At 41.5% G+C, this 21,738-nt stretch overlaps 1 protein-coding gene across 1 annotated transcript in view; it reads right to left on the reverse strand.

The window, feature by feature from the left end:
• Positions 1-21,738, reverse strand: part of RGS7 (regulator of G protein signaling 7) — a 359,013-nt gene that overhangs the window by 38,670 nt on the left and 298,605 nt on the right. The window lies entirely within an intron of this gene.

The raw sequence follows: 21,738 nt of genomic DNA on the forward strand, positions 1-21,738 counted from the left end.
CTGTGGGACCATGACCCATACATCAAATGGTCCACTGGAATGGTGGTTTTTAAAGGAGATTGTTGTGCAAAACATACATGGACTAAAATGTGGGGACGGGAGGCACCCTCCCCGTAAGGAACTGTGTTATTGACCGCTGAGGAGGAAAAAGCCATTCTCCCCAATACCTTGATTTAAAACAAGTGTTTGATGAAAAAGAAACTGATGAGCTTCCCCCTCATAGAGGCACAGACTGTGCTACTGAACTAATTCCAGGGGGAAAGTTGCCTAAAAGAAAATTGTACTCTATGAGCCCAGCACAGAGAAAGGAACTGAGAGAGTTCATTGATAAAAACCTGGAGCGGGGATTCATCCGCCCTTCCAGCTCCACCCATGCCACACCTGTATTATTCTGCAAAAAGAAAGATGGGGAGCTGAGACCGTGCATTGATTATCATGGAATAAACACTGTGTCCATGTCAAATGCTTACCCCCCCCCCTTTGATCAAAGACTTGCTCAGTGTGGTGGTACAAGGGAAAAAATTTTCATAGCTGGATTTAAAAGATGCTTACTTCTGGATCAGAAAACAGGAGAGGGATGAATGGAAAATGGCCTTCAATACCACAATGGGGCAGTTTGAATATATTGTAATGCCTTTCGGCCTACAGGGGGCACCAAGTGTGTTTATGAATTTGATTAATGAAGTATTGCATAAGTACCTGTACGAAGGTGTGGTTGTTTACCTAGATGACATGTTGATTTATTCTCCTGATAAAGAATCCCATGTGGAATTGGTCAGAAAGGTACTGACCACTTTTAAAAAGCACAAGCTCCCAGTGAAATTGTCTAAACGTGAGTTCCATAAAGAGGAACTGGATTTTTTGGGGTACCAAGTCTCACATCAAGGACTAAAAATGGACCCGGCAAAAGTCCAAGCCGTAGTAGGGTGGGAACCCCCCCCAAACTAGAAGTCAATTGCAGTCGTTTCTGCAAAGAAACACAAAGAAATGCAAAGAAAAAACCTAGTTAGTATACAAAGCCCCAAACCAAATGAGCTGCTCTTCCACTTTCAGTTAATTAGATCCAAGAGATTTTTTTGTTTAAAAATTCACTTGCACATCAATTTTTTGCATTTATTGATCAAACACTATTAAACAGTGATGAAACAGGCAGTCAGCATTCTTAGCTCAACAGCCATAAAGCATCTGTTTTTCTTAAACAGTCAGTAATTAAAACTTCTTGCAATTGGTGCTTTATAAGTTGATGTTTTGTGTAATGATCCCTCAAACAAATTTAGATACATTGTGGGAGAATGACACTTACTGGACACATTCTGCTTTAAGCTAATACCTCCTTTAACATAATAATAAGTCTTAAGGTACAATTATCACCAGCTGTGCTGTCTTTTGCAATCCTTTACACAGATCATGTGGCATTTGTTAATTATGGACTCTTTGTATTTATCACTGTCCATGCTAATTGGCAAAAGTTTTCTAGGTTCTCAAGAAGAGGTATTTCCTTATTATATCATAGAAGAACCTTTTAACTAGGAAGATAGTAATTAAATTTTGAACATTTTACTTTTTAAAAGTTGTACTCATGAACTGTCAAAAGTCCTGGTTTATGGTGCATAAGATTCAGAAACTCAACAGCTGTGGTGGGAAGTAGGTGGGGAATTCATGCATTCCAGCCATGCCCACAATGTAACATGTGATGTGAGGATTAGAGAGGGGCATGAACAGAAAAAAAACAATATGATGTTCATTGTTCATTGCCATCCATGAACAGCGACTCACAAACAACCACAAACATGGCCCTGTTCACAAACATGTTCGTGGTTGGCTGTTCGTGGGGGCCAGCAGGCTCTCCTCCAGCCATCATCCAAGTCAAGATCCCTACTGCACCACTCCCAGAAACCTTACCTGAGCAGGCAGCAGGAAAGGTACCAATAGTAATAGCTTGGCCCAGAGCCTGGCAGCAGCCCTGGAACTTGAAGGGGTAGATCCCTATCCCACCACACACAAAGAAAATTCAAGCTCCAATGCACTCTATCAAAATGCCAACAGCAACTCTCTCCCTCTGCACTGTCTGCAAACTAAGCAAGAGCTGGGGGTCCCCTCCCTTTGTTCCCTTGTAACAAATTTGGAGCTCCACACTTGAAAGGAAGACCTGATTGTCAAGCTAAATTAGACTTAGATGGGGGTTTCCAGGGCAGCAGCAGGAGTTCAGGCAGCGTTCAGACAATCCCTGTCAGGGCTTGTCACTGCTACCGCTGGGCAGAGCACCAGCTGGGCCAGCCCTGACATCAGAGGGGCACCAGGGATGCTGCAGGACCCTGCTCTGTGGAAGGAGAGGCGGTATACATCACCCTGATTCCCTCTCAATCCACTCGCTGGCCTGCTCAACCTGGTCTGCTTACCCTCTGCATCCTCCATCATCTCCTCCTCCCAGAACTCTCCTCCAAACCTCCACTCTTGCACTGCACTGCTCTCACTCCACACCATCACTCCTTACTCACACCCACCACCCCAGAGCTCTTCCCAGCCAGCTTTTATAGTGTTTCCTTTCTCCACCCCGCCCTCCTTCCAGGCTTGTTCCCTCTCCTGACTTGGCCCAGCTGTGCCTTCCCTCAGGTGTTTCCCTCCTATCACTAATCCCTTCTAGGCTTCTTTGCCTTGCTGGCAGGGTGGGGTTGAGTGTGAGCCATCCCCAGCTGAGGTCTCCTTGGCCTTGCTCACGAGGAGCTGCCCCAGCCAGCTTCTGTGCTGCTGAGCTTGCCTGGCCTTGCTCACGAGGAGCTGCCCCAGCCAGCTTCTGTGCTGCTGAGCTTGCCTGGCCTTGCTCATGAGGAGCTGCCCCAGCCAGCTTCTGGGCTGCCTGCTCATTGACGCTGGGCGGGGCTATCCATTTCCTCCCCCAGAATGCCTGTGGCAGCTCCACCTGGAAGGGTTTGGCTCCTAGCAACTCCTGAGCCAGGCTGCTGTCCTCTAGCCAGGGTGTGGCTCTGGGCTGTAGTGGCTGCTTCTCCTCCTTAGCTGGTAAGGGCTGTTTGGGCTGCTGCTGGGTCCCTATTCCCCCTGCCTTGGCCCTTTTCCTCTGGCCTGCTTAGTCCCCTCTCTTCTCCCTGGAGGGTGGGACTGGCTGGTCTCTCCCTGCTCCCTCCAGCCCTCTGAGGCTTTGGCCTTTTGCTCCTTCCCCCTGGAGTGGGCAGGTTCTGGACCTGGTTGCTGGCTGGGGTGGTAGGGCCACTGCCACCCACTGCTCCCTCCTGGCAAGTCTGGGGGCTGGGACGCAGACCCTGGACAATCTAAGTTGTCCCTTGTCTAAGTTGCCAAGGGAATTGATTGCAGGTGCCAGACTGTCTGGCTTGAGGAACAGCAACAAACAGCAATGAACGAGGCTTGCAACGACCACCTGTTCATTTAGAATGGGGCCTCACGAACAGCTTGTTCGTGAACAGCAGATTGGGCTGTTTGTGGCCTTTTTTTGTTTGTATTGCTGTTCGTGCCCATCTCTAGTGAGGACATGCATGATTTGCACAATCTTTTCTAGAAGAGGAAGGATCATGTGACCTGTCTGTGTAGATTGCCATATTAAACTTTGAGGTGTTGAGTCTCCATGCTCTCCCACTATGCTGATGTAGAAGCAATAGTTGTATGAACTGGTCCTTCTTAGAGTACCCACCACAAATAACACCATTTTATGTGATGCTGATCTTCAAACAATTCAAATGAGTAGTCCACTTAAGGAAATTAATCATCTAAACCACACACTTCAAGCAAATGGCTACTCTAGAAATGAAATCAGAAGAGCAAGTAAACCAAGGACAAATCAAACAACTAAGGAAAAACAGTCTGCCACAGAAAAAGTGTTTTTGCCATATATCAAAGGAATCACTGATCAGATGGGAAAGCTTATAAAAAAGCACAGCCTACAAACAGTATTCAGAACCACCAGAAAAATACAACAGATGCTACATTCAGCAAAAGACAGTAGAGACCCCTCACCCCTGCAGGAGTATACCACATACCCTGCAGCTATGGACAAGTTTACATCGGGACCACACAGCGTAGCACCCAGACAAGAATAAAAGAACATGAAAGACACTGCAGACTTGGCCATCCTGAAAAATCAGCAGTGGCTGAACATAGCCTAACTCAAACACAGTATCCTATTCCAGGACACTAAAATACTGGACAACACTTCTAACTACTTTGTCAGATTGCACAGAGAAGCCATTGAAATTCATAAGCATAAACACAATTTTAATAGGAAAGAAGAGACTTTAAGAATGAATAGAGCATGGCTTCCAGCCCTGCAAAACACCAGGCTAACGAAATACTCCACATCCCACAATAGCCCTGCAGATAAGATTAGCATATCAAGCACCAATCCATATGCAAAAGAACTTCCTCAGGATACAGTAACGCCTCCCTCCATTAGCATTCCACACCCTGGGAAACTCCTACAGGATGACTCAGCCCAAACCCACTTTCCTGAGTAGATATAAATTACCTGCCAACATCTTCTCCACATTGTAACACTGAGAGATCTCTGTCTTTTGGTGCTACACCTCTGAAGATGCCAGCCACAGCTGCTGGCGAAACGTCAGGAACTACAATGCCAAGATCACGGCTATACAGCCTGGAAAATCCACAACCACCTAAAATATTTCTTTTTTACCCAGGCTTTTCATTAAGTGGTTCCATCTTTTAGTTGTCTTTATAGTCGGTGTCTAGCTTGAAGACTATTTTATGAATACTAATTGAGGCTGCTCAATATTACTTTATGATAGCTTCTGGTTTGTTTTGTATGGTTTATTATTGATAATACTTATGTTGTTTTTATGATTTTATAGAATTAGTTATACTTTGAGAGCTGCCTCAAGATGGTGTCTGGAAAGGTAGTGTATACATTTTTTAAATAAGTAATAATCAATAATCCCCCTTACCTAAAAAAAGTAATAGGAACTACTTAATATGACTCTGTTCAGTAATCCATCTAATATCAGATGGATTGTAGACCGACTGCTAACCCATATCTTGTATTTTTCTGTGTTGATCATCACCAATCTGCTTTGCTTCTTGGGAGAGGCATTTTACTGTGCCAGTAGCATGACTCACATCCCCATCCTTTTTTTCTGATCAGCTGTGCTCAAGAAATAGACCTCACAAAAGGAAATGTTCACATTTCTGCTTAAAGGCAAGTAGTTATTTTCATCCCTCAAAATACATGAAGATGATGTTAAAGCAATTTGACATTCTTTGTTGAGAAGCAAGAAATCTTAAAAGTATGACAGGACCAAACAAGGAAATCTATTATTTTCCCCTCTAACATTTACACAGCATGCTGTAAAGATAAAGATTCCTGACAGTCGGTAGTCTCTTCTACAGCTGTCTTTTGCCATGGTATTTGCTACTCTATTAGCTAATAGAGTAGATGGTTTGGGATAGAAGGGCTTTAAAATCTGGTGGTTTTAGCTGTTTAATTGTATATGAATTTGATTGGGATAAACTTTACTTGTCCCTTTCTCTAGACTGGTGCTCTCTCATACATTTTACTAGAGTCACTGGTTTTGCCTGGGAAAGAACAAGGCCTTATTATTAATATCCTTTTGTGGGAAAACAAATAAGGCATTTAAAATGGCCAATATAATTCTTGCCAAGGTTCTGCACAATATTCTATGCTAGTTAACCCTTTCAGCCTGCTTGCAATAAAATGTCAAGATGATATCTGGATATGTGACAGCATTTTAGCAAGAGTCACCCAACTCATTTATAACTGGCCTATAAAATGGTGGAGAAATTGATCCTGCAGATATTGTAGATAAATTTTAAGGGAGACATTTTTTTCTATTGCTAATAATATAAAAACTGAATTTTTAAAAAGAGAAATAATAATAATAATAATACCTTGAAAATCTTTAAAACTGAACTGACATCTGTTTCTAACTCCTCATTCATGGACCAGGATAAAGATTTTTTCCTGATTACTCATTTTTTTGCATTCATATTCAACCTTGTATTTACCAAGCCATTTTTTTTTTGTTCACTTGCTCTTAAAAAGTTAACCTTGCAGTGGGCAGGACTGATCTGATACTGCTGCTGAACTTGCAATAGATTCTAGAAGTTTTGGAGCATTGATAGCTGTTGTGCCTTTAATTCCTAAAGGTTACACGCTGTTTTACACAGACATTAAGTATAAGTCTGAATTGACTTAAAATGCAAGACCAGATCTTAAATCCTCCTGACCAACATTTCATTCATTCTTTTTAGTACAACTAATTATTACAGAGGTTGGTGATAATGGTATGTATTCAACCATCCATGGACTTTATTGAGCAGGAAGTTTTCACCTTCTCTTCCTGCTGCAGCTGAATGAGTGCCCCTCCCCAATTTTGTTCCTGAGGATCAATGGATTCTGGGGGTAAACAGGGAGCAAAGTGAGGTCTGGAGTGAATCATCAACATTTTTCTACATGGTTCCATCAGAGGAACTGCATGGTTGGCTACATGATGGCTTAAAGTTTCTTGAACGGTACAAAGCAGTTTGTAACGGGAGATTATTTAAACTCACATACTTATGATTCTGAAAAGAATGATAGTACATAATCAGTAGATATAATAGTACTGGCATTACTCTGCATGATGACTTATTAAGAAGTTGGTTAAGATGAAGACCGAAGGCAAATTGCAATCCCAGCTGTTTCATTACCACGCCATGGGAAGTGAATCAGGGCTATTACTTTTTTAACAGGAACACAAAAAATGGTTTGAGTATAGCTAAACAGTCAAAATATGAAGACTGAAAATATGTTTGCAAACATGATTAATGTACTGGCCAGAGAAACCCAGCTCATACATACATACGTACATACATATATTCATACATACATACATACATACAAAGAGTGAAGAGTAGACTTCATAACATTTGTCCCATAACCCCTGCAGAATCTGAATCAACAGAATAATTTGGACAGACAGCATGGTGTAGAGGTTACACTGTTGGACAAAGATCTGAGAGATCTGAGTTCAAATCCCCACTTAGCCATGGAAGCTTCTCAGGTGATCTTGGGCCAGTCACACACTCGCAGCTTAATCTACCTTATACGATTGTTGTGAGGATAAAATGGAGAGGAGGGGAATAATATAAACTACTTTGGGTCTCCATTGGGAAGAAAGGCAGGATATAAATGAAATAAAATAATCTGAAGAGGAGTTGGAATCACAAGGACCCTTGTATTGCAGCAGGGAGCATCCTTTAGCCCCCAGTATTGGTTGCAGCTAAAAGGAGTCCTCATCCTCTGAGGAGCTCTGAGAAACCCACTAGAGTACAACTGGCCCTGATGAATCCTCGCCAATACTTAAGCTTCCCCCCACACAGAAACACTCAGGATGATTATTATCATAATCCCACAAAAAATGAGTCAAGAAGTTCTAGATGGAAGGGACAATGGAAGGCATTCCTGGTCTTAGTTCTGCTTCCAAGGAAAGGCTGGAGCTGCACATTCAAGAATAAAGACTTTCAGTTGCTGCTTGGACTTTGTGAGTACGCAACATCATTTGCTAACCAGCTCTAGTTTTGCCTCAGTATTAATTACTTGATTGGACAGCTCCCCTGCTAGTTCTGCAAACCTGATTTGGATTCTGCTGCTTGTTCATATGCACAGCTCCTTTGCATCTCTGACAGACAGAACTCTAAGCCTCATAGTGTCATTATTGGTGAGAATTGGTGTGACGGAATAGCCATCTGTAATTAGTGCTTCCAAGTGACCCGCTTAGCCCAACAACAAAAATACTGGAGCCAAGACGTTGTGATAAAGTGCAGATGGTGTATTTACAAGTCCATATATTACAGGTGCAAAAAGTGCTCAGCATACATACAGACAGAATGAGAGCGCAAAAACCAGAGTCCAGTCCTTAGGTCAATATCCAGAGGTATCCAAGTTCGTATAGAGCGACAAAGGTTTGCACCAGGCACCAAGCTGAGCAGATCAGCAAAGTACAGACCTTTGGCTGGACCTTTAATCGTCCACTAGCCTATAGGGTGAAGTGTACTCAGCCAATCAGCACACGGCTGATGCAATCTTGCTGCAACACCAGCTTAATTGACCAGGTGTGAACTTGTCAGAAAAACTGCTGACTCACCCTATGTTAAAGGGCACAACAGCCTCTACACATGTGCAAGTGAGTTTATATTCTGACACTCCTGCTAAACTCCTAGTCACATGTCCCATATCATTTATACACGTTACACAGTTTATTATTAGTTTGTTTTGTGGCAACTGCTGACCTTACACATTTACACCATTAAACAACTGTTCAGTGAATATGTTATATTTTACCACATCCAATCCTTTGGTAAATATGTCAGCTATATTTTGTTCAGTGTTGCTGTATTGCAGGTCCAACAACCCTTTATCAACAGCTGCTTTCACGTTTTGGTACCTGATCCCTATGTGCTTGGAGCTATTTTTGAAGTTCTGCTCCTTAGCTAACTGAATAGCAGCCGTGTTGTCACAGTGTACAATTACCTTGTTTTGGGCTATACCAAAATCATGGCATAGTGAGGTAAACCACTCCAATTCTGTGACACAGGGACTTAAAGCACCAAATTCTGCTTCTGCAGAACTTAGGGATACAAACGTTTGTTTTACTGCTTTCCACTGAACCAGGGCGCCACCCAAATAAATAGCTATACCGGTGGTGGATTTTCTTTGTTCCCTGTCTCCCCAACTGGAGTCTGAAAAAGCAAACAGGTTTGTATGGCTGGCTGCCAGAGTTAGCTTCCTGTTGCCAGTGCCCTTGAGAAACCTCAAGACTCGCTTGGCTGCCACCCAGTCAGATTGCCTGGGACTGGCATTCCTCTGGCAAAGACGGTGTACAGCATATGCGATGTCAGGCCGAACCCAGGAGGACAGATATAGAAGAGATCCCACCAATGATTGATATAGCGTTTTGTGAGAAAAAAGCTCACCTTCTTCATCACTGTTATTTATGATAACGGGAGTGTTTACTGGCTTGGCTTCTGCCATGCCAAATTTGTCCAGGAGCTGCAGGATTTTTCCTTCTTGGGACAAAACATAGGTTCTGTTTGAGTGCCTGGTCACTTCCACCCCTAGGTAGTGCCTTAAGGGGCCCAGGTATTTTAGTTGGAACCTTTCTTGCAGCTTACCCTGGAACCAAGTTAGGTGCTGCTCATGCTCTGTTATGAGACACAGGTCATCTACATAAACCAGTAAATGCACCCATTTACCTGCCCTTTGTAAAGTATACAAACATGAGTCAGCGTTGCTCTGCTTAAAACCCAGAGCTTTTAGCGCCTGATCCAGGCATTGGTTCCATTGCCGGGCACTGTTTCAGCCCATACAAAGCCTTGTGCAGTTTTAAATGCATTCCTTTTTCTCCCATGGGGAAACCTGGAATTTGATCCAGGTATAGACTTTCTTCAAGATCTGCATTGAGGTAGGCAGTTTTTACATCAAAGTGGAAAGCTTTCCACCCTTTGAAACCTGCTACTGCCAATGCAGTTCTAAAGGTCTTGGTTTTGACTGTTGGGGAAAATACTTGATCATAATGTATCTGATTGATTTGAGAAAATCCCCTGGCAACCAGTCTTGCTTTGTATTTATTAGAACCATCCTCCAGTGGTTTCCTTTTAAAAATCCACCGGCACCCAATTACCTTCTCACCCTTGGGTAACCACATTGGTGACACGACCTCATGGGTAATGAGTGACCAGTATTCCTCTTGCATGGCGGCCTTCCAGGCCTCTTGTTCTTTTGGTGGCAGTTGTTGAACCTGCCAAAAATCCTCCGGCTCAGAGGTGTAAACATAATTTACGGCCTGTGAATAGCCAAACCGGTCTGGCGGAACACCTTTGTTTTCCCTCTGTGACCTCCTCGGCACAGCCTGCATTTGAACAGGGCTGGAGGAGGGAGAGGAACTGTTTGTTTCTGCAGGAGGGGGAGATCGGCTGACAGCCGACTCACCCTCCTCTTGCTTCACAGAGGCATGCCGTTTCTTCGGGCTGGGAGTTTTTGGAGTGATAACGTTCTCCTCCTGCTGTGGAGGGGCCAGCGGCAATAGCAATTGTGAGTGGTTGCTATCACCTAGCCTCTCCCAGCCAGAATTCTCCTTAAACCCCGCGGAACAGCTGAAGATCACCTCATTTCTATCACCCAGGAACCTGTAGGCTTTTGAACCTGACTGATAGCCAAGAAAAACCAGCTCCCTGGCTTTCTTGGACAGGGTCCGTCTCTTTCCCAAAGGGACATTTACAAAGGCTTTGCTCCCAAAGACCCTGAGGTGATTTATGTTAGGGTATTTTTTATACAGGGCATGGTATGGAATGTCCTGTATTGAAGAAGTCCAAGTCTTGTTGGCCAAATAGCTGGCAACCTTCATAGCTTCAGCCCAGAAGTGTTGCTTCGTACCGCTATCAGCCAGAAGGGCTTCCATAATAGTTTTGAGAGTTTGTATCCACCTCTCAGCCACACCGTTCTCCTGAGGAGACATAGTGTTGGCAAGCCTCTGTTCAACCCCTTGCTTCTGCAACCATGCTTTCAATTGGTTTGAACAGAACTCACCCCCCTATCCGACTGGATTGATACCACAGCAGTGTCCAGCTGTCTCTGAACTCTGCTCATCCAGTACTTAAGTGTACTAAAAACCTCTGATTTGTGTTTCATGGGATACACCCAACAAAACCTTGTACAGTCATCAACTATCACAAGTACATATTGGTTCTTGGAAACACTTTGGGGAAAGGGGCCAGCCACATCCATATGAACCAGCTGAAGAGGCTTGGCTGACTGCCTCTGGCTGTGTTTGGCTACTGGGGCTGCCTTGCTTTTTACTTCCTTGCAGATATTGCAGTCTAGGAAAGCATTGCAAGGCTTCACCTTTACCCCTAGCAGTCCCAAAGTTTTTTCCAAAGCCCCAAAAGAAGCATGCCCAAACCTACGATGGAGAAAGTGTATACACCCATCGTGGTAAGGGCAGTTACTCACATGGCTAATGGTGGGAGAGTTCTTAACCATGTAAATATTGTTAGTCTGTGGTCCAGACAGCAGCTCAACTCCGTCCCTGGAAATTGTACACTCTCTGTTAGCAAAGCAAACAGCAAAGCCTGCTTTGTCAAGGTCAGCCACAGAGAGTAAGTTATTTTGCAGGGATGGAACACAAAGCACCCCCTCCAGGGAGTGCTTCAATGCAGGAAAACAAATCTCCCCTTGACAGACCATTGATGCAGCTTTGCCATCTGCAAGGGAGACATGGCTGAGCCTGGGCTCCATTTCAGTGACCAACAAGTCACGCTCACAACAAAAAGATTGCGTCGTGCCAGAATCGACTAGCCAAATACTCCCACCAGACACAGAGGGTCCAGCAGACACCAGTGCTGTTTGAGTACGCTGGGTCACACCACCGCTTACGACTCCTGCTGACTTCGGGTGTTTTTTCTTCCATCGTTAAACTGTCCACGTCTCTTGCCTCCAAGGCTGTAATGAGGCTATCAAACCTGGCATCCAGAGAGCTGAGCAGGGCAAACACTTTCTCCTGTTCAGGAAGGATTTTTCCTCTCTGAGCCAGCTGTTGGGAAAAGCCCTCCATCCGAGTCAAGTGAAAAGACATTGACTCCCCCGGCTGTAGATAGCACCGATAAAGCCTTCTTGTTAGAGTAATGAGTGAGCCCGCTCCTTGCCTCACATGTAGCCTTTTCAAAGCGTCCCATGCAGCTTTGGCAGAAGCAGCACCCATCACATGGACAAGCTGAGTCTTATCCACACTCAAAACGATGGTGGCCAGGGCTTTTTCAATGTTAGTCTAATCTGCAGGCGTGGGAGCAGCGGGAGGGTTGCTTACAGCAGTCCACAGCCCTTCCCTTTTTAGATAATGTTCCATCCATACTGCCCACGTAAAATAGTTATCGGCTCCCAGCCTTTCAGCCGGCATGAGAGCCATTTGTGCCATGGTTGTTATCTTATTCCAGGACACCAAAATACTGGACAACACTTCCAACTACTTTGTCAGACTGCACAGGGAAGCCATTGGAATTCACAAACATAAGCAAAACTTCAACAGGAAAGAAGAAACCTTAAGAATGAACAGAGCATGGTTTCTAGTTCTGAAAAACACTAGGCTAACAAAACACTCTATACTCGACAATAGCCCTGCAGAGAAGATTAGCACATCAAGCACCAATCCATATGTAAAAGAACCTCCTCAGGATACAGTGAAGCCTCCCGCCATTAGCATTCCACACCCTGGGAAACTCTTACAGGATGACTCAGCTCAACCCCACCCCTCCTGAGTAGATACAAATGATCTGCCAACATCTTTTCCACACTGTGACACTGAGAGATCTCTGTCTTTTGGTGCTACACCTCTGAAGATGCCAGCCACAGCTGCTGGCGAAACGTCAGGAACTACAATGCCAAGACCACGGCAATACAGCCCGGAAAACCCACAACAACCAATGGCAAACACCTTACAACTTTTTTTTACAAATATACATTTTTATTTTTTATTATTTGTGTAGAATTTTTTTAATGCTACCTCTCTAGGAACCTTCCTGATGCAACTTACAAAATACAAACAATAAAGACAAAATAATGAAAGATATTAATTAAATCAAACATTAAAAACCTAAAAAGATAGACCCATACAAACAGGCTACTGACAGCTTATAATAACAATTTCCAGATTAAAATACTGTTAAAAATCAGCCCCTTTATTAAAACCATAGGTGAACAGAAATGTTTTGGTCTAATGCCTAAAAGGGAGCTGAAAGCTGCTGTAGCATAGTGGTTAAGTGACTGATCTACGAATCAGCAGAGATGACTTAGGTTTCAGGTAATCCAGAAACCTTTAGATTACATGTGAATAGAAGCTAAAATGACAACTGAGTCTATTGTACTTCGGTCATGGTCACATCATGAGAAGACAAGATTCTCTGGAAAAGTCAATAACACTAGGAAAAGAGGAAGGCAGCAGGAAAAGAGGAAGACCTAAAATGAGATGGCTTGACTCAATAAAAGAAGCCACATCCTTCAGTTTGCAGGATCTGAATAAGTCTGTTAATGATATGATGTTTTGGAGGTCTTTCATTCATAGGGTCACCATAGGTCAGAGGCGATTTGGCCACACATAACACACACACACTGAATGTAGGTGCTGAACAGAGAGAGACTCCTCATGATGGCCAAACAAGGCAAGAGGACTGAGGTACATGACAGATGGACTGAGTGCCTTAAGGAACTGGAGGTGGAGGGAAAGGAGAGGAGGGGGAAAGGGGGAGAGGAGCCAAAGAGACCAATCATTATGCTGAGGTTGGGTCTAGGATGGGTGGAGGAAAGGTGAATGTAAGCATCTCCACAGAAGTCAAACCCAATATGTTCTTGCATTGAGGAAAAAGTTGCAGGAAACCAGCAGTCACTAAACTCAAGCAAATACTGGCATAGTGTTGATATCACCACTGAAGGTATTGAATGCTGTGTATAAATCAGAAAAAAATCCAACACTATACAGCCAAATGGGGTGAAAATAGCCTGTTCGTAAAAAACTCCTGAGAGGACAGCTTCCGGAAATGGCTGAGTGAAGCAGGAACCTCAGAGCTCTGCTCTAATGGGGACTGAACTGCACCACCCGGGGGGTTTCTACACCCCTAAAAGACATCTGGAGAATGTCCAAAGCTCGGGAATTTTCCTGTGCGGTCGCTCCTGTTGGTAGCAGCTGACAAGGGCTTGACCAAGAATTAATTCCTAGTGCCAGAGTGGATGCAGGTGTCCTGATGGGCAATTAGCTGAGATGTCTGGAATGAATTAATGGATTTATCTTCTTTCCTTTCCTTTCCTTTCCTTTCCTTTCCTTCCTTTTCCCTTCTTTCCTCATTGGAGACGGGATTTATACCTCCACTAACTGTGAGTTTAATTGCCATGGAATGCTAAAGTCATAAGAGCCTTTAAAATACTGCTTGAAAAAGAATGAAGGGAGAGGAGAAGATTGGCGCTTCCTCCCTGCTCCCTTGCAGTGGCTTTCCATGGGAAGGAGCTACACATTACTTTTTGTTTTATTTTTCTTGGCTCTGAGACCTCTATGTGGAATTAGAAGGCTTAAATAATTATGTTTATAGATTGGGATATCTCCCTTAACTCCTTTGCCTGTTTTTCGGTGACTGGATAATTTGAGCTTTAGCTAGTGGGAGGACAGACTCTGTGGAATGAAGTAATTTTCCCTGGAACTTTCCCTGGTAATTTCTTTTTAACTTTCCTCTCTTTATTGGTATGCATTTCCTATATTTTGGACCATTGATTCCTGCAGTGGAAGCTATCTGCTAGGGAATAGACTCAACTACGTTTGCCTTCCCCCTCTCCCCTGAATGGAGTTATTGTTTGGAGGAAAATAGAAGACTAATTGGAATTTTAATTGGAACTTTAAAATCAGTACCTTTTTTTTCTTGCCCTTTTTCATACCCTTTGTAAGTGGATTTATAATGTTTGATTGGAACTCTACTATTTTTATACTTTGGAGGACGCTGTTGGATTTAAAAGAATTGGAGTAATGGAGTACAGAAGCTGAGTCATCCAAACAATTGTGGGAAAAAGCTGATAAGGAAAGATTTGGAAAAAGAAAAAAAAACCAAAGGAACTTTAAACAGTGACCCAACACTGCCACCTTGTGGACAATTGGTAACATTGCATATAACCATAAATGTCTATGCAGACTTTCTATGTAAACTGTTGTGTGTGGGGGGGTATATATGTATAAGGTAAAAAAAAATAGAGATTATTGTTACTGAACGTAGATATTAAGCATTAGGTAATGGGATATAATAGTTGCAAAATTAGTCATACAAGAAATAAGAAAGCAAAGAAAATAAAGACAGACAGGTCTAAAATAGAGATTGTTCTGAATATAAGGCCTAGCTTTTGAGAAACAAGAAGTAAGGGAGGAGGTAAAAACACAGGTCTTTCTTCCTCAGCGCCTACTTCTCCAGCCCAAACTAAATCTACTACACTCACGATGCAGCAAACAGAGGTAGAGGCTCAAAAGGCCTTAAGAGAGATGCTCCAGACTGGGATGGATAAAATTAATCTTACATGAAACCAAGTGGCACAACAAATGGCAAGTCTGAGTACAGAAATTTCAGAACTTAAGGGGAAAATGAATGATTTTCAGATACAAATGACAGAAAATAAACGTATATCCCAAGATATGAGACAAATTCAAACAATAGATAAAAAATGTGGGAAAGCATGCCAGAAAACAGAGAAATTGGCCGCTAAGCAAGACACTGCCTGGAACTCCTTAATGGGACTGGAAATGGAAAGAGCCTCACTCATTATAAGATGCCAGAATGTAACAGAACAGGGAAATGAAGATTTAAGGACAGAATTTACAGAGGCCCTGGCTAACTTTTTGGAAGAGAAACCAGAGGAGATGGCTAAGGAAATCGATCTTATATATAGAGTCAACTCACTATATGCAAAGAAAAATAAAGGTACCAAGAGAAGTCCATATTAAATTTGTACAGCATGCAACTAGAGAAAGTATATGGAGTATGTTGCGAGATAAACCATTGAAAATTCATGGCAAAGATATAAGGGTCCTAAAGGAAATTCCGTGGAAAGTAAGAGAGAAACGCAAAGAATATGCACCCTTGACAACTCAATTAAAGGAAGAATCAACCTCCTTTAGATGGCTAATACCTGAAGGACTCCTCTTTCAATACGAAGGACAAAGATTATGATTGACTCGATACACAAGATGGAGAACTTTATGGAAAGACATGGAAAGAGAGGAGAATAGAAAGATGGACAGAAAAAGAGAACTAAAAATGAAGGAAAGATACAAAAAGAAGAAGAAACTCCACTTCAAGACCACTCAACAACATCTGAGGAAGAAGAAGGACCTTCAAAACAGAAGAACACAAACCAGAGCTCAAAACCAATGAGAGAAATAAGAAAAAGAAGGGATGATACTAATAAAGGAAAAAGATAGTGGAGCAGAAACCAATAAAAATCTTTTCAACCAATATTAATGGATTAAACTCACCAGGGAAAAGAAAGAAAACTTTCAAACAATTAAAAACATTAAATGCAGATATTACGTTTACAAGAAACTCATATTAGAAAGAAAGATCAGCACTATCTACAATGCAAAAAACTGGGGGACGTCTTTATAACCGCAGACCCAACTAAGAAAAGAGGTATAGTAGTATATATTGAAAAAGAATTGAAACCATCTCTGAAATACTCCGCAGAAGGTGGTAGAATATTATTGGTTGAAATCTACTTGGGAGAAAAGAAGACTCTATTGGCAATGATTTATGCACCAAACAACCGTCAGGAAAGGTTCTATGAAAATTTGACTGAAATCTTGGCAAGATTCGATTATATGGAGACATGTCTAATTGGAAATTTTAACACTGTATTTGATCATGATTTAGATAGAAAGACAATAAAGAAAAGAACCCTAAAGGACTGCTCCCAAGATCCTTTCTTAGACTGGCAAAAGAATATAAGCTGATAGATGTGTGGAGAGCTAAGAATCCAACTGGGAAGACTATACGTTTTAGTCAGACTGCCACAAATCATGGTCTAGAATTGATATGTGTTGGATATCTACAGGTCTGATACAAGAAGTTAGAGCTATGCATATACTCCCAAGGACCTATGCTGACCATAATCCCCTACTACCGAAAATAGCAGAAACAACAAGGAAATTTAGATGGAAGTTGCATGTACAGCTCTTAAAAAATAATAAAAAAAATTTTTGAATTTTTTTTAAAATTATTTTTAATGTCTAACATAAAAAACTACAAAAAACTACAAAAATATAAGGGGAAGGGGGAAAAAAAGGGAGGGAGGGACTGGGAAAAGGGAAAAGCAACATACAAACAACAAACGCTACACTACATGTCTTGTATTCCCTTCATGCTGCAATTTTTCTTTAAAGTTAACTTTCTAATATGCTATCAGGTTGGTAGATCTTATACAATACAGACTATATTCAGGATCAGGACTTCTCCCCCCCACCCTTGCGTCTCGGTCTCAGTTCTCTCTGCGCAGCTGGAGCAGCTGCGCCCGTTCTTTCCTCCCCCCCCCCAAAATAAATAAAAAATTTCTGAATGACGTTAAAGAAGAAATGAGAAATTATTTTTGGCAAAACATAAACCTTGATGTACATATGAACATTGTTTGGGACGCAAGTAAAGCATACGTCAGAGGATTGGCCATAAGATATGCGGCAAGATGAAAAAGAGAGAAGCAACAATGATACAAGGAAATAATGAGAAATTTGGAAAGAAAAGCACAGGACTTTAAAAAAGATCCTTCCAATTTAAGTCTGAGAAACAATATTAAAGCCTTACAGGATCAAATTAATTTACTATTGATGGAAGAGGTTGCACGAAATAATAGGTTTGCTAAACAAAACTATTTTGAACATGCAAATAAATCAGGGCGATGGTTAGCTTATAAGCTTAGAAAAGAAAAAGAAAAGAAATATATTCATTTTTTATACGATGAGACAGAGGGAAAAGATGCAGAAAGAGGAAATTCACAAGATAGTCGAAAACTTCTATAAACAGCTATACAAAAAAGTGGAGATCCCAGTAGAAATACAAAAAAGATATCTTAAGATGCAAAAATTACCCAAAATATCAGAGGAAGAAAGAAAAGGTCTGAATGACCTTTTTATAGCGATGGAAATTGTTTCATTTAAACAATGGAGGAGCCCTTTTACACAGGAGTAGGTGGTCTCCTTGTGTCCAAAGCTCATCAAAGCTACAATAGAAGTGCAAAGCAATTTATACCCTCAGGTTAATTATAATATCACAATATTCTAATATGTGTTATCTTATTGGCTCGTGGTCTTTGACACAGGTATCTAGGGTTGGTTTGATTGGAAGACGCAAGTCTAGGTCAGCTACGTAATTGGGGAAATTCCAAGATCTGCAGTTCCTTATCTTGTCCTTGTGCCTGTTCCCCTCGGAAGGACACCTTCTGTGGGTGGAAAGGAATGTTCCCCCACTTATCTGTCCTCTCTCCCATTTTTGCAGCCTTGAGAGAGATAATGCCACAGGTGGCTGACCTAGCTTGCTACATTACTCAGTTTTTCTTCAAAAGGCATTTGTGTGACATTTCTACAGGTGCCTCTCTACAAGCAATATATTGTTTAGCCCTCAGTTCTTACAGAGTTTTAACATGTTTTAACATACATTCTTCTTTGATCTTCTTATTTCAAATGTCATATTATTGCAGGTTGCATTACAAATACTACAATGGCTCCTGAGCATAGAAAAGGTGCAAGGCATATAATACTGAAATGGTATATATAATACTGGTATATAAAATACTGAAAGGCACAGAAATGGTATATAAAATCCCTTTCTTCAAATCCATATTCCTCAATACAGAAACAAAATAATGGGAAAACTCCTGGCCCAGATGGACTACCAGCAGAATACTATAAAGCATTAGAAGAGATCATTATTGTACCATATAAAAATATGATTAATAGAGCAGTGGAAGAAACAACTCTACCGGAATCATGGACAGAGGCAACGATTTCGTTGATACATAAAGAAGAAATAGAACTGAAAGAAATTTAAAAATATAGACCCATCTCCCTGCTTAATTGTGACTATAAAATATTTGCTACAATATTAGCTACAAGGCTGAAAAAAATATTACTTGATAAGATACATCAGGACCAGACAGGCTTTCTCCCTAAAAGACAACTGAAAAACAATATTAGGGTTGCTTTAAATCTATTAGAATATTATGAGGCGCACCCAGGAAAACATATGGCGATGATATTCTTAGACGCTGAAAAAGCATTTGATAATGTTAATTGGCAATTTTTTGTTGAACCGATGAAAGAAATGCACTTTGGAATGAAATTTATAAAAGCGATTGAAGCTATATACAAGAAACAGAAAGCAAAAATAATTTTGAATTATGACTTGACAGAATCAATTTCAATAGAAAAAGGGATAAGACAAGGTTGTCCACTTTCACCATTAATATTTATTTTAATGCAAGAAATACTGGCAAGAGCTATAAGGAAAGACTGTATAATAAAGAGAACATCGATTAGAGGACATAGCTATAAACTACAAGCATTTGCAGATGATCTACTATTCATATTAGAAGAACCACTAGAATCAATAGAACAACTAATAAAACAAATAAAAGACTATGGATTGATGGCAGGAGTGAAGATTAACTATCAAAAAACAAAAATGATAATGAAAAATATGACCACACAACAAACAATAGAACTGACTAGAATGACAGGATTTCAATTAGGAAAAAAAAGTAAAATATCTGGGGATATACTTGACATCAAAATGCAGTTCACTAATGAAGGATAATTATATGACACTATTACAAGAAATAAAAGGAGACCTGAAGAGATGGAAAAGATTACAACTTTCATCGTTGGGAAGGATTGCAACTATTAAAATGAATATATTACCATGTATAATATTCTTGTATCAAACCATCCCAATAAATATTAACAAATCTTACTTTGAAGAATTAAATAGAAGTCTAAGCAAGTTTATCTGGCAAGGGAAAAAACCAAGAATTAAACTGAAAACACTTCAAGGCCTGAAAGAGAATGTGGGCTTTGCATTACCAGACTGGGAAACTTATTACCAAGCGTGTTGTCTAGTTTGGATGAGAGATTGGATCTTATTGGAAAATTCAAGACAGTTAGCCCTTGAAGGTCATAATTAGAGGTGGGCACGATCCCCCCCCCAAATACTGATCAAGCTGATCGTGGATCGGCGCCGGCAACGATCCCGAATTAACGATCCACACCGATCATCTCCCGTTTCTGATCCGTGGATTGTGGAACGTGGATCGTGGAGGCAAAAGCAGAGGGGCGCCCCGCTGTTCCCAGCGATACAGGAACGATGGCTGATGCCGGAGGCATCTGTGTTTGTGTTTGGCTGTCTGTGTTTTGCCGTCAGAGCTGCCTATCAGGGTTTGCAGGGATGAGATTGGAGTGCCCATGGCTACAGAACACCCCCTTCCCCCTCCCTCCCTTGGGTGTCTTCTCCCAGCTGGTGACTGCTTTGCTGCTCCGTGGTTGGAAGGAAGCCCTGCTGATCAAGGCAAGCTGGGCTTCCATTCACGTTTCCAGGGCGACAGAAGGAGGGCAAACACAGCTCAGGCATTCCCCTGGCTCCGTTACCAGGGCAATAGATTGCTGGCGCCTGAGTGTCTGGCTTCCCGATCCGAGCACGATTGCCCCGATCAAGCCCCGATCCAGCCCCCCTCCCGACCACTGGATCGTTGGCCGTGCCTGAGCATGATTCGCTGGGTCCCGATCGCGCAATTGCCATTATCATGGGTTTTTTTCAATCATAATGCAGATTGTGCCCATCTCTAGTCATGATCTACAGTTAGGATGGCATGCATTTATGTGATATGGAAAGACAGCTGGACATAAATATTTTAAAAATCACCTGATAAGGAAATCCCTTATAACAATATGGGAAAGAATTGCACCGCAAATATACGTGAAGACCCCTCAATGGGTCTCCCCACTAGAGGCATTCACACAACCAAATGTATGTTCCACAAATAAGATTATTAGATATAAAGAACTGTTAGATGATAAAGGAACATTAAAAATGAAAGAAGAATTGCAAAATCAAGATATTAACCTGGACTGGTGGTCAAGAGTACAGACTGAAGCCAAATATAACAAAGATTAAAAAATGGGGAGTTTTTATCTAGAACAAAAGGATTTTGAAAAACTGCTATGTGATTCTGATGAAAAGTTGATTAAGAAAATGTATATCTTCCTAATGCAAATGAAAGAAAATGAAGGGGTAGAGAAATGTAAAACATTATGGGTACGGAATTTAGGTAACAATATTGACCCGGCACAGTGGAATGAGATATGGAAAGTAAATTTTAAAATAACTAAATCTGCTATGTTCAAAGAGAACTTATATAAGATGTTTCATAGGTGGTATCTAACACCAGATAGACTGGCTAAAATGTTTTAAAAATATGTCAAATAAGTGCTGGAAATGTAAAAAATGTACAGGGACGTTCTTCCATATGTGGTGGTCCTGTAAAGAGGTGCATAGATACTGGATAATGGTACACAAACTAATACAAACTCTTTTGCAGATATCAATTCTGCTCAAACCAGAAACTTTTTTATTAAATTGTATGCTGGATATGAGCAAAGAGCAAAAACATTTGATAATTCATGTATGTGTATGGGTATACATGATAATAACTTCGAATCCTTTGGCAGTATTCAGGAAATGTGTCGGCAAATATGAATTTTTTTTGCTCCCAACAATGAAAATCACAGACATTGCATCTCTAACTAGTAATCAAACCATCAGAAAAAAGCACTAGACTTTCAAAAGGCTTCAGGGAACATGACAACGTAAGCCCTGTTGTCTGCTGCTGCTTGGAAAGGTGGTGAGAGGAGAGAGAAAAACCCAGCAACGTTGCTGACATTATTATGTCACTTTCAGATACAACCTGATTTTACCAAAGGGTTTCAGGTGATTCCTATAGCTACCCTTTATCACTTCTGGGTTACCCAGAAATGAAGTGGTGACACTGGCAATGTCACATGCATGCCCCCTTGTCCCTGCTCCCAGCCCTCCACTAACCTAAGAACATCTGAACCCCATAGTTGCCAACCAGATGCCTTTGAGAAATCTCTAGTTAGATATGTTACCCCCTATTATTTTATCTCAGCAATTGGCATT

Source organism: Eublepharis macularius, chromosome 1 (assembly GCF_028583425.1).
Source record: "Eublepharis macularius isolate TG4126 chromosome 1, MPM_Emac_v1.0, whole genome shotgun sequence".
NCBI classification, from domain to species: Eukaryota; Metazoa; Chordata; class Lepidosauria; order Squamata; family Eublepharidae; genus Eublepharis; species Eublepharis macularius.